Below are 13,883 nucleotides of genomic sequence, written 5' to 3'. Positions count from 1 at the left end.
TAACTGGCTTTACTCTATCTGCTCACTCCCCTCCCCTCTCGTGTACTCGCTTTCTCGCTGAACATTTTATGAAGCTAGCAAACACATTCAGGTTTGAGAATTCTACAAATCACGACACCCATAGGCGGAGCTCTGCAATTAAACTTAGAAGTACAAAGTATGGTTCCGTCATTGATCAAGTCTTTGTGGTAATGTAGGGAGTTCAGCTTAGTGACATTGTTTTAAAAAAAAAAATGATTAGACCCTATGTTCCTCACAGGTACATTGTAGTAGAGTGCTAATTAGGTATACATACTGTTAAGGACGCTTGTTTAAGTAATAATTTACACACATAGGCATCCCTGAGTGTCACGACCCAGCCTGGTCTGCCCCGCCTCCTGCTATCAGTGCTCTTGTTTTTACAGCTGAGTAGCAGAGTCTGCGCAGGTGTGAGGAATGAAGGTCCGCAGGTGTGAGGAATGAAGGGTTAATGAGCTCCACCATATGAGGACCTGGGCGCAGGGTGCAGGAAGCTCCCTCTCCGCGACGCGTTGGTTATGTTGTTTGTTTAGACATATGTACATTCATTAGACACCCGCTTGCACTACACTTTTATTTCTGACAATTACACTGACTGTTTCTACTATACTTTAATAAATACTTTTATTTATACAACCTGAATTGTGGAACTCCCATTCATGTTACATGCAGAGAGCCGGCATGAGATCAAACAGAAAGTGAATCTGAGGTATGATCAGTCACACACAGAGGGAGAGACATTGTTCTAAATTGTTATTTTATTCCAATAAACCTTTTTTAAGCATATTGCATGATGTGGCCTATTTTTTAGCTTCTTTTGTCTAATTGTTACAACTTACCCCAGCATGTGCTACAACCTACCGCACTACCAGGAACAAGGTATTTGTCATCAACTCACAAGGTCTGTGATATTCTTGCAGATGTTTAGATTCATGTAATTTGTGGTAAACAAATGTGGGTACTTTGTATGAAAGCTTGAGAACTCTAGCTCAGAAATTCAGTGAGTTACGGGTGCTGAAGCAAAACGTGTTGCCGCCACACCCCTTCTCCCCTAAGCTAACCACCACCACTCCAAGCACTGATACTGCACTGTGGAACAAACTTTTAATGTCAGCTTGTTGCAATACAGTGCAACGTAAGGTTTCTGATAAGACCCACTTTAACAGAAATAAGTCCTTGACCATGCAATCTGATGCCACTTCGATGTCTGGACTGGCCGTCTTTAAATTAATTGGAATACCAAGTCTTTGTAACTGAAATAGAAAAGTCTTTAACTGTGACCAAAAGCTATCTGATGACTCAACACAACAAACACAAGTATTGATTGTTGCCCCTGTAGACAGTTTACATAGGCCATCCTACCTGTCACTGGCCTATTGCATTTAAAATACAAATGCAAAATAAAACAAAACTAACAAACAAAACAAAAAATATATATACACATATATCATAGGTTACCGAGATTCTGAAGTACTTTAATGAATGAATGAAATGGCTGTGTTGTCATGTTGTAAGTGTTTGTTCAAGAAAATGTCTCTTGGTCTCCAGATCATGCAGAGATGCTGCAGTTATACAGTTCAGATTATGTTGTTGGGCTATGTTTAACTTATGAAAAGTTCCTCATTTGACCTCAATGTAGAATTGATTCAGTTCATGTATTCATGTTCAGTATATCCAATCATTACTCAGAAAGATTTCAGTCTGAAAGTGGTTTATTTACTCATGATTATTAGACACATTGGTCATCATTTATTACCATCATGTTGAGCAGTTTGTTCCATTCAGAAATCAAAGACTAGGAAGCCACTGAAGGTGCTGTAGTTAGAAGCATCCTCATAGAGATTGTGGCCTGCAGGGAGTTGCAAGTGAACTACATCTCCTACCTCCAGCTGCAGTGTCAAACCACCGGAGAGATAGGAGTTTTTCCAATCTTCACCATACCCAGTCAAATACATGAGCCGCTCTCCATTCTTAAACATCCTGATAGCCATCGTCTGAAAGTATAGTACATCTGCGACTGTGAATCTAAAGTAGTAGACTCCTCTTACTGGAGCTGTGAAGAAGCCTGTACTGCTGTTATAGGCCTGTCCAACATTGGTGATGACGTTGGTGAAGACCACGTCCAACTCATGCTTCTCAGACCCTACGAATCCAATAGACAGACCTGCTGAGAATGCCACCTTGGGTCTATCTGTAATCTCTTTCTCCAGATTCACTACATCAGTCTCAGTGGCTGCCAGTCTGTTATTCACTACTGTCAGCTCTGCCTCTTGTTCTGCGTTGCCATTCTTCACGTGCTCCATGTCAGTCTCAGTGGTTGCCAGTCTGTTATTCACTTCTGTCAGCTCTGCCTCTTGTGCTGCGGTGCCATTCTTCACGTGCTCCATGTCAGTCTCAGTGGTTGCCAGTCTCTCTGTAACTGACCTCAGATCATCTCTCTGTGCTGCAGCTTCCTTCCTCAGATTCACCACAACAGTTTCACTTGCAGTCAGTCTGGTCTTCACAGCTCTCAGTTCTGACTCTTGTGCTGAATTTTCCTCGATCAGTTTCATCATTTTAATCTTCATAATTGTCATCTCTGCGTCTTGGACACCATTCTTAGCCTCTACTTTGTTCAGCAGATCTTTGGTGTCAAGGAGCTCATTCTGAGTGAAGCTCAGAGTCACCTTCACCTCCACCACCATGTCTCTGAGTTCCCTGAGCTCAGCAGAGATGTCCTTCTCGGTAGTGACTGCAGCAGCAGCCCCAGTGCTCTGGCTCTCTTTGTGAACTTCAGTTTGGGTGCTCAGAGTGTGAGATCCACACATGGAGAGCAGCAGCACCAGTAGTGTGATTACAGCCCTCATCTTTAACATCACTCCCTCTCTGACACACACAGTAGTTTTGTAGTAGAAGAGGTTGTAGAGACACCGTCTTTTGTATGCCTCAGTTACTCATTATGTAAGAAATTTCATGACGTTTTGAGGTGAAATATAGTTCAGGGACACTGGTCAGGTTTAGAAATGGTCGGTTTTCCAGTACATATCTGGTTATCAGTGTTGTGGGAAAATACAAACCTGTCACCCATAATGTAGGACAGGTGGGGCTTCACATTCTGTTGATACATGACATCTTCATCCTCATCCTTCTTTCCAAATTATTTTTCCACCATGGGCAGGTTCATTGTATTTAGAACCAAAATAGGTAGATCTGCAATTGTGTACAAAAACAATAGTGAGGAAATGTAATCAACATCTAACCAGTGAGTAGTACGAGGCATTTCTTCCTGCCTGTCAATCATGTATCCTAGCTAAGACGGCATGCAGGCATGTGTTTAGTAGGAACAGCAGAGGGGGAGGGACCCTGAGCTTCAAAACAGCAAGCCGACAGCCAAATCCACTGACTACAGTGTGCTATTGATATGTGTCAGAGCATTATCAGACAAAACACTTGAACATTCTTTAACACCACTCCCTCTCTGACACACTCAGTAGTAGTAATAGTAGTAGCAGTTGTAGTATTTACTTTATGAGACTGAATGAGTCTGTGAACACCCTCTTTTTATGTTATTTAGAGATTTTTTATAGATGTTTCATCACTTGCGGAATGAACTGGAGTCCAGGAACACTGATCTGACACTGACACTGTTCACCCTTGTAGGGCCGGTAGTGCTTCATGTTCTTATTTCACCCTTTCATCTTAGACTTTAAGAATCACATCCATTCCTTCTGTAAATGCTAGTGAGGATCTAGTTCTTATCAAAGACAAATAGTCACAAATAATTACAAAAACTGGAGAAGAGGAAAAATCAATAAACAAAATAGATCTTTGGGTGACTTTATGGAATTATATCAATATTGATGATGAAAGGTCCAGAGAAACTGACTACATTTAGTCAATATAGATAGATTGATTTAGATAAGACTAAATGTAATTTTTTTTATCAATACTAATTTATTATCGTTTCCTTGCTCTAGCCCTCTCCCTCTGCAGGATTACATCCAGAAGAGTAAAATGTGTTATTGTGTGAAGAGAATATAGTGTATACAATTACATAACATTAGCTTTACCAGGAGGACCAGGAGGTGTGTCTGCCTGCTAGTCACTTAGCCTATCCAAACCTAGGCGGCATTGAGTGGGGTTGGGCTTGGAGAGAGGGAATTCTGGGTTTCAAAACATCAAAACTCATATTTAATAAGATTCTCTCTCACACACAGTAGTAAGTGTAGCAGTGGTTTCTAAGGTCCAGTCTGTAGACACCCTCTTTTTAAGACTCAGTTGGTTATTTTGTAAGATTTGTGTTCATATGACAGAGCTGAACTTTTATTTTTCTTTACCAGAAAGCCTCTGAAGGTGTTGTGGTGATTCGAATCATCTCTGAGTCTAATAATAATAATAATAAACTTTATTTGTATAGCACCTTTCATACACAGAATGCAGCTCAAAGTGCTTTACATTTGGAGCATTTAAAAACAAGAATAGATGAAAAATGATAACAGAAATAAGTGCAAAAACAGCAATAAACACAGAAGAAAACAGAACAAAAAGCAGAAATACTGTAAATACAAGCAAGACAAAAAAGTAGAAGAAGAAACTGAGAAAGTAGAAGTAGTAAAAGACTGAAGGAATAAATTCAGCAGCAGAAAAGAAGAAAAGAAAGCATTAAGTAAAGAACCAAGACAAAATAGACATTGTGAGAATAAATAGTTAAGAGTCTGGCAGCAGAGTTCTGCACGAGTTCCAGTTTCTTTTTATACTTTTTTGGGAGACCAGTAAAAAGTACATTGCATGGGCATTACAAGGCATGGATCAGTTTCTCCGCATCTTGTTGTGTCAAAAAAGGCCGCACCTTGGCAATGTTTCGCAGGTGGAAGAAAGCCACCTGGATAACCTAACCAATATGGGGTTTGAAGTTTAACTCTGTATCTCAGATAACACCTAGGCTTGTTACTTTCAACCTGGTGTGCCAGGTTCCCAAGAGTACTAAAAACGGGGTCTCTCTTTGATTTTGGTCCAACCAAAGGTACCTCTATCATCATTTAGATTACAAAAAGTGTTGCTCATCCACTGATTAATGGAGGCTAATGGAGCAAATGCCATCTGGGTTTGTTGGCTCAACAAATATATAGTTGGGTATCATCTACATAGCTATGGAAGTTTACATTGTGTACCCACTTCGCAAGGTGATGAGAGATCATTAACTATTTTTACTAGGGCTGTTTCTGTGCTGTGATTTGATCTAAAACCTTTTAGAATGCCGTATTCATTGAGGACGGTATTTAGTTGATTAAAGGCCTGTAGTTGCCCAGGATAGTATGGTCTAGATTTGACTTTTTAAAAAGAGGTTTGTCTATCTTCTTACCTACCTATATATCATTCATCTTCAAGGATTTCTGTGTTACTTGATGTCTCTACATACTGATCAGGAATCTGTTGACTTCTTGATTCCACCAGGCTTTTACGTACACTAACCAGCAGGTGGCACACTTGTGCTTTGAGTTTCACAACAGGGCCATTTCATGTTGGCATGGCTGGCTGCTCTGAATATGAGCCAAGTTTAGGGCCGAGAGCAGTGGATAGGAGTGGATAACCAGGCTATGCAGGTGAGCTTAGTGGAAATAAGCCTGCGGTGATGCCAGAGTAAGCCCCATGGCAGAGCTTGTGTGCTCACGGTTAGAGCACCTGTACTAAAGTGGAGGTTTTGGCTTCCACTCCCACTAAGTGTGTGGTGGAGTACACCTGTCACACTCTGATGCCATGTTGGGCCAGGGCGGGTAGGGGTTTCTTTGGCTGAGTACCCTTTGAATTTGCTGCAGCTCTGTGCTTCAGAACCCTGCAGCCTAACTGCCAATTACACTGTCCTGATCATCCGCAACAAAAATGGGAAATTTCTGTGCCAGGAAGATCATCAGCTACCCATGCTTTAATGTTTCAAAACCTGGACATGGTTTTTCAACCACAAAACTGAATTAACATGAACAGGATAAACAACGACCGCTGTGCTCTTTACTTCATTACTTCAGCAGAGAAAAAACTAAATGTACTCATTAATTTAGAGTAAACTGGATATGAGCCTGCACTGTGATGGTAATGCTCAACACGTGACCTGTAAACACCTGACCTAACCAGAAACAAGCAAACAGAAAAGTAGGAATTTTGTGCTGAAAGATTAAGTTTATTGTAAGGTTGATGTTTGATAGAAAAACTCTGGCTATAATCAAGTATGTATGGGTGGTAATCACATGCCTTTGTTTCTTAAAGTGCTGACCTTCCTGGTTTGTTTGTGTGATTAAACTTGTGTGTGTAAGCAAAAGCTGGACAGAAAGACTGCGTGTACTTCTTCCCTACATCTGGAACATTGTTCACGCAAACGTGGCAAAATGTATAGTGAGATGACCTTGGACGTGGGAACCCACCATGTGGTTATCTATGCTGATATAGTGCGTTAGCATCAGAGTAACGCCAACTTCATCCTATATAAACGTTGTGTGATGTTTTTAACTTTGCTTCTCTCTTGTCTGCCAAGACATGAGTGAGCCCGATATGCATTTTGAATAAAGAGATACTTATACACAACTCCCGAGTCCAAGGTAAAATTGAATGTGAATTTTCACCTAACGATGCAAAAAGTGAAATGACTGCATGTTAAAGTAAACTTTACAACATGTGCTAAGGAGCCATTAATGCCTGTATGTCACAGTGGTGAGTTACTGGTTCTAGAGGTTATGGGTAAATGCCACTTTCCTTTTTTAATGTTCCTTTTTTCTCTTAGCTGTTTAGTCTGGCTTCTGAAAATGTGTGCATGGTAGAACAGTTTATTAGTGTGATAACTGTATCTGTGAGTATGGTCACCATTCTGGAGAAGCCCACTAGCAAAACCTAATTGAGACAGTGTAGCGAAGGGAGAGCGTGGTCACCCCACCCGGAGATGAAACCGGGTCTACAGGATGCCAAGCATGCACTCTGACCGCAACGCCAAAGAGTCAGGGTTGATGGCATGGCAGTCAGAGCACATACTCATCTGTAGTGACGGCACATCGTGTTTGTCTGTTTCCTCAATGATAATTTGATTACTGTTTCAAGTCACTTTGATCAGCACACTTGGAGGTGTTACGGGCTTGGACACTTGTGTGTGGTGTGTGTGGTGCTTGTCTGTGTCTGTGTGTCTGTATGTCTGTGTCTCTGTTTCTCCTGCTATGGAAGGCAGTGGGGTCAGTTCAAAACACTATGACCTTCCATCCTTTGGAGTGAGTGATGGCTGAATGGTAACAGTTGTTTCAGTAAGGCTTAAATTGGGATTTCTTTAAGAATATGTGGAGTGTAATTCTGGGAAATGGTTATTGAAGATGCTTAGTGACAGAGACCTTGATGGTACAACAAAGAGTATGGATAGCCACAAAAACAGAAGTGGTGGCTACAATAAATACTTGAGTTAATTTAATAATAATATAATATTTTAATAATATTTGATTAATGTCTGGTATCTTAATCCAACTTGGGAAAAAACTGAGTGGTTTGAAATACAAATGCAGTTCAGTTCACTTTTTATTAAGTTACTTGGTACAGTAATTTAGAGTTTTCCAAATTGCATTGAACGTAGAACACTGAATTCGATTTTTTATGTGAATGGTAAGGATTTTTCTGAGTAAGTTAAACTCAAATGAAACTCAGTTACACTGGTGAGAATCATTACTTTCAACACACAATTCTCAGTCTAGTATAGTCAAGCAAATTAAGAATAAGAATACTTTTACTTAGACTTTTCATGATGCACTCGATTTCAATGCTTTTTTTTTTTTTTAAAGTAAAGTAAATTACCATCTACATTGTAGAAAACAAAATCACAGACAAAATGTCTGTCACTATCGTTTTGATGGGTAATCAACAGACAGCCCATTATAGTCACATAGCAAGTGACATGGCTGGCAAGCTACTAACTGATGTTGAGCATCAGCATCAAGTTTACTCTGCCCTGCATATCAGGTGAATATTAACGGGTAGTGTTAGTCAGTGTGTTTACATGATGGTATAATTCGAATCTTTGCTTAGTCGGACTATGCTTTCTTTCGAGGGTAGGTGCTATTATCCCAATATACATGGCAGTGAATAAATCGAATCATTGGCCGAAAGCATGTCATATCCGATACGATAGGTGGCGCTGTTTTCATTACAACTAGTGGTGATACAGCCATTTCCGCTTGACCTCTTCACCACTACCAACAACAACAGTTGATTGAGCATGAATCGCGTCTGTTCATCGGTCCAGAAATGCGTGTTGCCTCTTGGGTTGTCCATCGCGTTGTTTGTTTGTTTCTGCTGGGCCAACGTGTTTATAAGTTACATTATTCAAAGGTGAAAGATAAAAGGCGAGAGAAACGCATGCACATTCACACACACGCGCGCGCAAATAATGGGTTACAGCCAAAACGCATTGCCCTTCTGCCAGTTGCATCAAATTGTTTTAGTACTTCTTCGCTGTCGATTTCCAAATCTGTGTGAATATTCATGAGAGCAAGTCCAGTTAGTCTTTTGTCAGTCATCGTACTTCGTAAGATATGTCTTAAGACGCCCCATTGTACTGAATGACCGCTCAGCAGACGCTGTGGAAACGGGCAAATGTGCCGAACTTTCCAGGGCTTGATAAAGCTCACTGCATTTGGGCTGTAGCTCATTTAGCTGTTTCCAGCTCTATATCTGCATCGTCAACGCTGGGCATTAGTTGTCCGTACTCCGATTTTATAGTTTCCCCATTGTAATAAATATGCATTCATGATATTTTTCTATGACCGAGTTTGACAGGTATTGGTCAGGTAATAGCCGAGTGACAGCTGATTTGCTTTCTGATTTGACAGTACTTATTCGTGGGTTTTTTCAGCGCCAGATAACCGAACAGAACTTAACTCAGGCTTGCCTCACGGGTACAATACCAAATTTCATCATATTTGATAGAATGAAGGACAAATTAGTTGTGAATACTATGACCGAGTTTGACAGGTATTGGTCAGGTAATAGCCGAGTGACAGCTGATTTCACAAGCATTAACTTTAAACCAGAATATTTTAACGTGCCGGCATAGTCGCCCCGTAATGCCGTGCAGCGGGCGCATTCTGTTATACTCTATGTGATGCACTAGCTCAACGACGTTCCCTATATGTTCCTTACCGTTCTAATTACATGTCGTTGTTCTGTGTTGGGACAGAGCTTATACAGGTGGGTGACGGTAGCACAGTCTGTTCGTGGTAACTTGCACCAGGGCATAAAGCCCGTGCCATTGTGACAGTGTGTTGTGTTTTAGTGTTTAATAAAAAGCCATAACAAATATACCACGCTTCCGTGATTTGTTACAATATAATGGTCTTGCTTCTATAATGTATAAACACGTAGGTTACAGGGTGGGTGTGGCAGAGAGAGAGAGGGAGAGCGATGATGCACACGGATATATCAGATTTAGCGACCGGAGCAAAGTTATGTTGCTGTAACGTTGAACTCTTTGCAATCAATAAATACAGTACTTAATAGGCTAATTGATACAATATCTCCTCGTTTGAGTGTGGTTGTTTGAGTGCAATGGGAGTGTATGATCGTTATTGTCTATAAAGCAGTGTTTCTCAAACTTTTTCAGACCAAGGACCACTTAGCCAATAAAAAAAAATTCGCGGACCATTTAACTAAATATCCCCGGAACAACATGCCTCCTACCCAAGACCTGGCGCCAGACAATTGTTAGCGCACACATGATTTTCGCGGGTGGGCTCTCCTTTTGTACGTACCAGTAGGCTAGTTATAGATATGACAATGCGCAAGGCAAAGCATCTGGAACCCTGCTCCATGCGTGACTTGGTTATGTTACAAACTATAGTTCGCTCACAGCCTCATACTCCCATCACACACTCAGACAGACATCACAAAACACAACGATGCGCATACTGACCGTAGTAACAGTAGGCTAGCCCACTGGCATTAATACAGCCATCCTAGTAGTCAACTTTTCATAATTAAGAGCTGTCATTATCCAACGTCACACAACACAGAATATAGCCTAGTTATCATCTTGCTGTCTCAGCGGGAGAAAAACACAGTGTTTTGAATGCAACTCCGCGGCGAGATAATTCCCAATGAGGCTGAACCACTTTCTCCTTGTCTATGTTAGAGGCTTTCTCATTTAATTTTCTTTTCATAGTTCCTGTCTTAAGGCACCAATCCATGACCTTGTTAATAGATTAGGCAACTCTTTATTAGATTAGGCTACTACTGGCTGTGTTCTCTTCGTTCTGAGTTGTATGTTAGAAATGTCGCAATAATTTACTTGTGGCCGTCGCGGACCACACTTCATCATATTTGATAGAATGAAGAACAAATTAGTTGTGAATACTATCACCGAGTTTGAAAGGTATTTGGTCAGGTAACAGCCCTTTGACAGCTGATTTGCTTTCTGATTTGACAGTACTGCTGTGTGTTTTAAGCAAATAAAATGTGGACTGTTTACAAGCGGGCACCTGCTATCGTTGATTATACAGTAAATACGTTGTGAAATGAAACAAAAACACATCACAGTTAAAGATGTATTAGTATTGGTTGATTCACATCGATATGAATGGATGACATGACTAACAAGTGGTGGGAAATTAATATGAAAGTATTTGTTCGGTGAATTAGCGCGTTCTGTCCAAACAGTCGCAGTCAACGTTTTTGTCAACACTGGCACCACATAAGTATCGTAATTTGAACGTCCTTATACGTTTTTAAGGAGGGGTTGTAAAGGTACTCATATCTTCGGACCTCTTCTGTTATGTTTGTTCATAGTCAACAAGAATAAGCTTGTGAGACAGTCTGCAGGATATTCATAAATAAACGTGTCATTAGTATGAACAGTTGAGACAACGTATCGTCTCTTTCGTCTTCCGGGTCACGACCTGGCAGGGAGGGAGGGAGGAGGGCGGCGGGATCTCAAGCATGCGGAAAGACGCAAAGTCCAGTTCCTTATCCAATTCACCGTTACATGCCGCAATAGTCGAACTATCAACTGGATCGGATCGAGTTATCCAGGGGTGTTAGTCCGACTATGTGCGGTCCGACTACGATCCGACTAAGGTGCTTACATGAAACGGATAATGCGATTTCAGTCCGACTAAGGCAGTTATTCAAATCCATGTAACCACGGTCAGTGTAACCTGCATTGTGAAGACAAGCATGGTCACACACTTGCAACCTCAGGCATGGGAGGCGACACCCTAGCAAGGAGGCTAAAACCCATGGGTGCTAGCGTCTGTCACTCTTAAGATGTTGGCGAGAGAGGTTTACCCACTGCACAGCACAATACCTACTGGCTACTGAAAAATCTGTCATCTGATTGGCAAGGGTTAGTGATCCTGTGATGCTGTTGAGCAATCGCATTTCACATGGGCAGATGGGGAATGGTGTCTTCATACATCTTCATTGGCCCTCAGGCTTTTTAAACATTTGTCACACTCACAGAAACACACACACACACACACATACATTTTATGTGAAGAGGAAGGATGAAAAACAAATGCACACAAAATGCAATCAAAAAATCATAAACAGACATATGGTGGCTTCAATTAATTCAGTGATGAGTTTTAAATACTTAAAAGGCTGTGTGTGTGTGTGGGGGGGGGGGGGGTATTATATCTGCAGGAAACAAAGACCAAACTCAGCGTTCCTCTGACTGAGTGCCTCTTGAGGCGGTAGGAACATCTGCCTTTTCTCCAGGGGCGGCGCCAGGGGGTGCTATAGCTCCCCCTGGATTAGCCATAGCACCCCCATAGCACCCCCAAGAAAATAATGGTTTATTTATTATTGTTATTTAATTTAATTCTGCGTTCTCAATTTAATTTATTGTGTGATAATAATATTTCAATCACAAAAGAAAATAATAACAGATTGAAATGAACAGATTGTTCACGTAGCATGACACAGACACGTCGCACTCGCATGCGTGAACGTTGACGTTTCCTGACGATTGAAGGAGAAAGAGAGCTAGTGCACTGTCAAAGTCGTTAGTTTAATTTGTCAGACATGGTAGTGGTGACCTGGTGGTCATCTGGCGCCAACTTTAACCCCCACTGAAGTAAGTGAAGTATTTGGGATTGCGGAATCTATAACATGCTGCATGCATTTTGTCAGTGACCGTCGCAGAGGAACACGGCTATGTGCGCGTCCGTCGGAAGCAGCCTAATGATAATAATAATACGATCGATTTGTAAGTCGCTTTTCATGGACTACAAAGACGCTTCAGAGAGCAAACATGTAAACAGATATGACGATATGATGGGGAGGTGTTGTAGTAGAGAACCATGTGACACATATGCTATCACCCTAATTTCATAGCACCCTCGGTAAAACGCCGAGCACCCCCATAGCACCTGCAGAAAAAAATCTCTGGCGCCGCCACTGCTTTTCTCACCTGCCGCTTGTAATTTACTTTGTGGGCTTTCTCGGCACACCTTTTTTCTCTTTGTTGTGAAGACCTCGTTTTTTTCTTCAAGTGTAATCTAGGTTCAGTTTTTAAGGTGGTGCACATGCTTAAAAGAATAAACTTCACAATTCACAAAATTCTGACCACTTGCTTTTTTATTAACAGCATTGAGGCTACTCGTACATTTAATATCAGAAAATTACTTTTGAAACTTTAGTACAGTAAATATCATTTATTTAATTTAAGACTTTTAGTACCAAAGTAATTTTCTGGTAAGATATTTGTACTTTTACTCAAGTATGGCTTTCAGGCACTTCATCCACCACTGGTTGTTGTTACCCACAGTCATACAGATTTGAGAAGGTGTCACCATGTTATACCATATCTATTTGTATTGGGCTCTTTTAATAAAGCAAAGTAAACATATTTCTTTATGCTCTTCTTAAATCAGGCCATGCCATCCCACGTAGGTTGGCATCAGAATAGTTTATTTCTCTCTCTCTTCCTCTCTCTCCTGCTCTCTGTCTGAAAGAGCTCCTATCTCAATTAAGTGTTTTTCCCGTAAAGGTAAAACAGGGACATACCAAGACCTCATTCCCTGGCACTATGCTTGTTCATTCCCTTCTTCTAGACAGAGATAATTTCTGCTGTCATGGATTTGTCTTTTGCTTATGCAACGAATGTATTTCAGAGAAATAGACGTAAACTGACTTGTGTATTAGTGCTGGGGTTCATCGCCACAGCTTCTGTCTCTTTCTCTCCCTCCCATTCTGTTTATTTCTCCCACAGGTGATAACCTGGAACCAGAAACAAGGGCTTCATTTGAAAAAAAATAATAAAAAATAATCACTTATGTTTAAATTCTCATGTTGTCCCAATTTCCACTTTGTTGAAAGTGTAGTTGAAATGAATAGACAGGTTCTGGGTACATCATTTCAAACTTCTCTCCATACGTAATCCCCCAGGCAGATAATCAGATCTTCTGGATCAATCCTGAACACATCCACCGGCTTATGATAAGACTTATCTCCCTCCTGTGAGAACGGCTAATTAAAGCTGAAAACTTTAGAAAGGAGTCAAGATATGGCAGATTCGCTCTTACACCTTGTGGCATAATTTCCTTGCTTACTAGTTTCATTTTGCCAATCCTTCACCTTCCCACTTCTCCTTCCCTGAAGTAAATCATTCCTTTACATGCCCACTTTTTGGATAGAACACAACAGCTTATCAGAACATGAAGGGAAAACATACATTCAAGTCCTGATTATGTTCACTGTTGTGAGCCATCTGTGACTGTGAAACTGCAACACACATGATGGCAGCTATTCTCACTGTCAAGGTTACCTTGGATTTACCTGGAATTCGTTAAGCATGAACAGGCAGGGCCCCGTGCTTGTCAGGTTGTGGGAAGTAAACACACAGGCTGGGACTGATGGGCTGGAAACAG

This window comes from Clupea harengus, chromosome 13 (assembly GCF_900700415.2).
Source record: "Clupea harengus chromosome 13, Ch_v2.0.2, whole genome shotgun sequence".
In the NCBI taxonomy this organism is placed as follows: Eukaryota; Metazoa; Chordata; class Actinopteri; order Clupeiformes; family Clupeidae; genus Clupea; species Clupea harengus.
The sequence above is the reverse complement of the archived record's forward strand: the minus strand, read 5'-3'. Positions refer to the sequence as shown.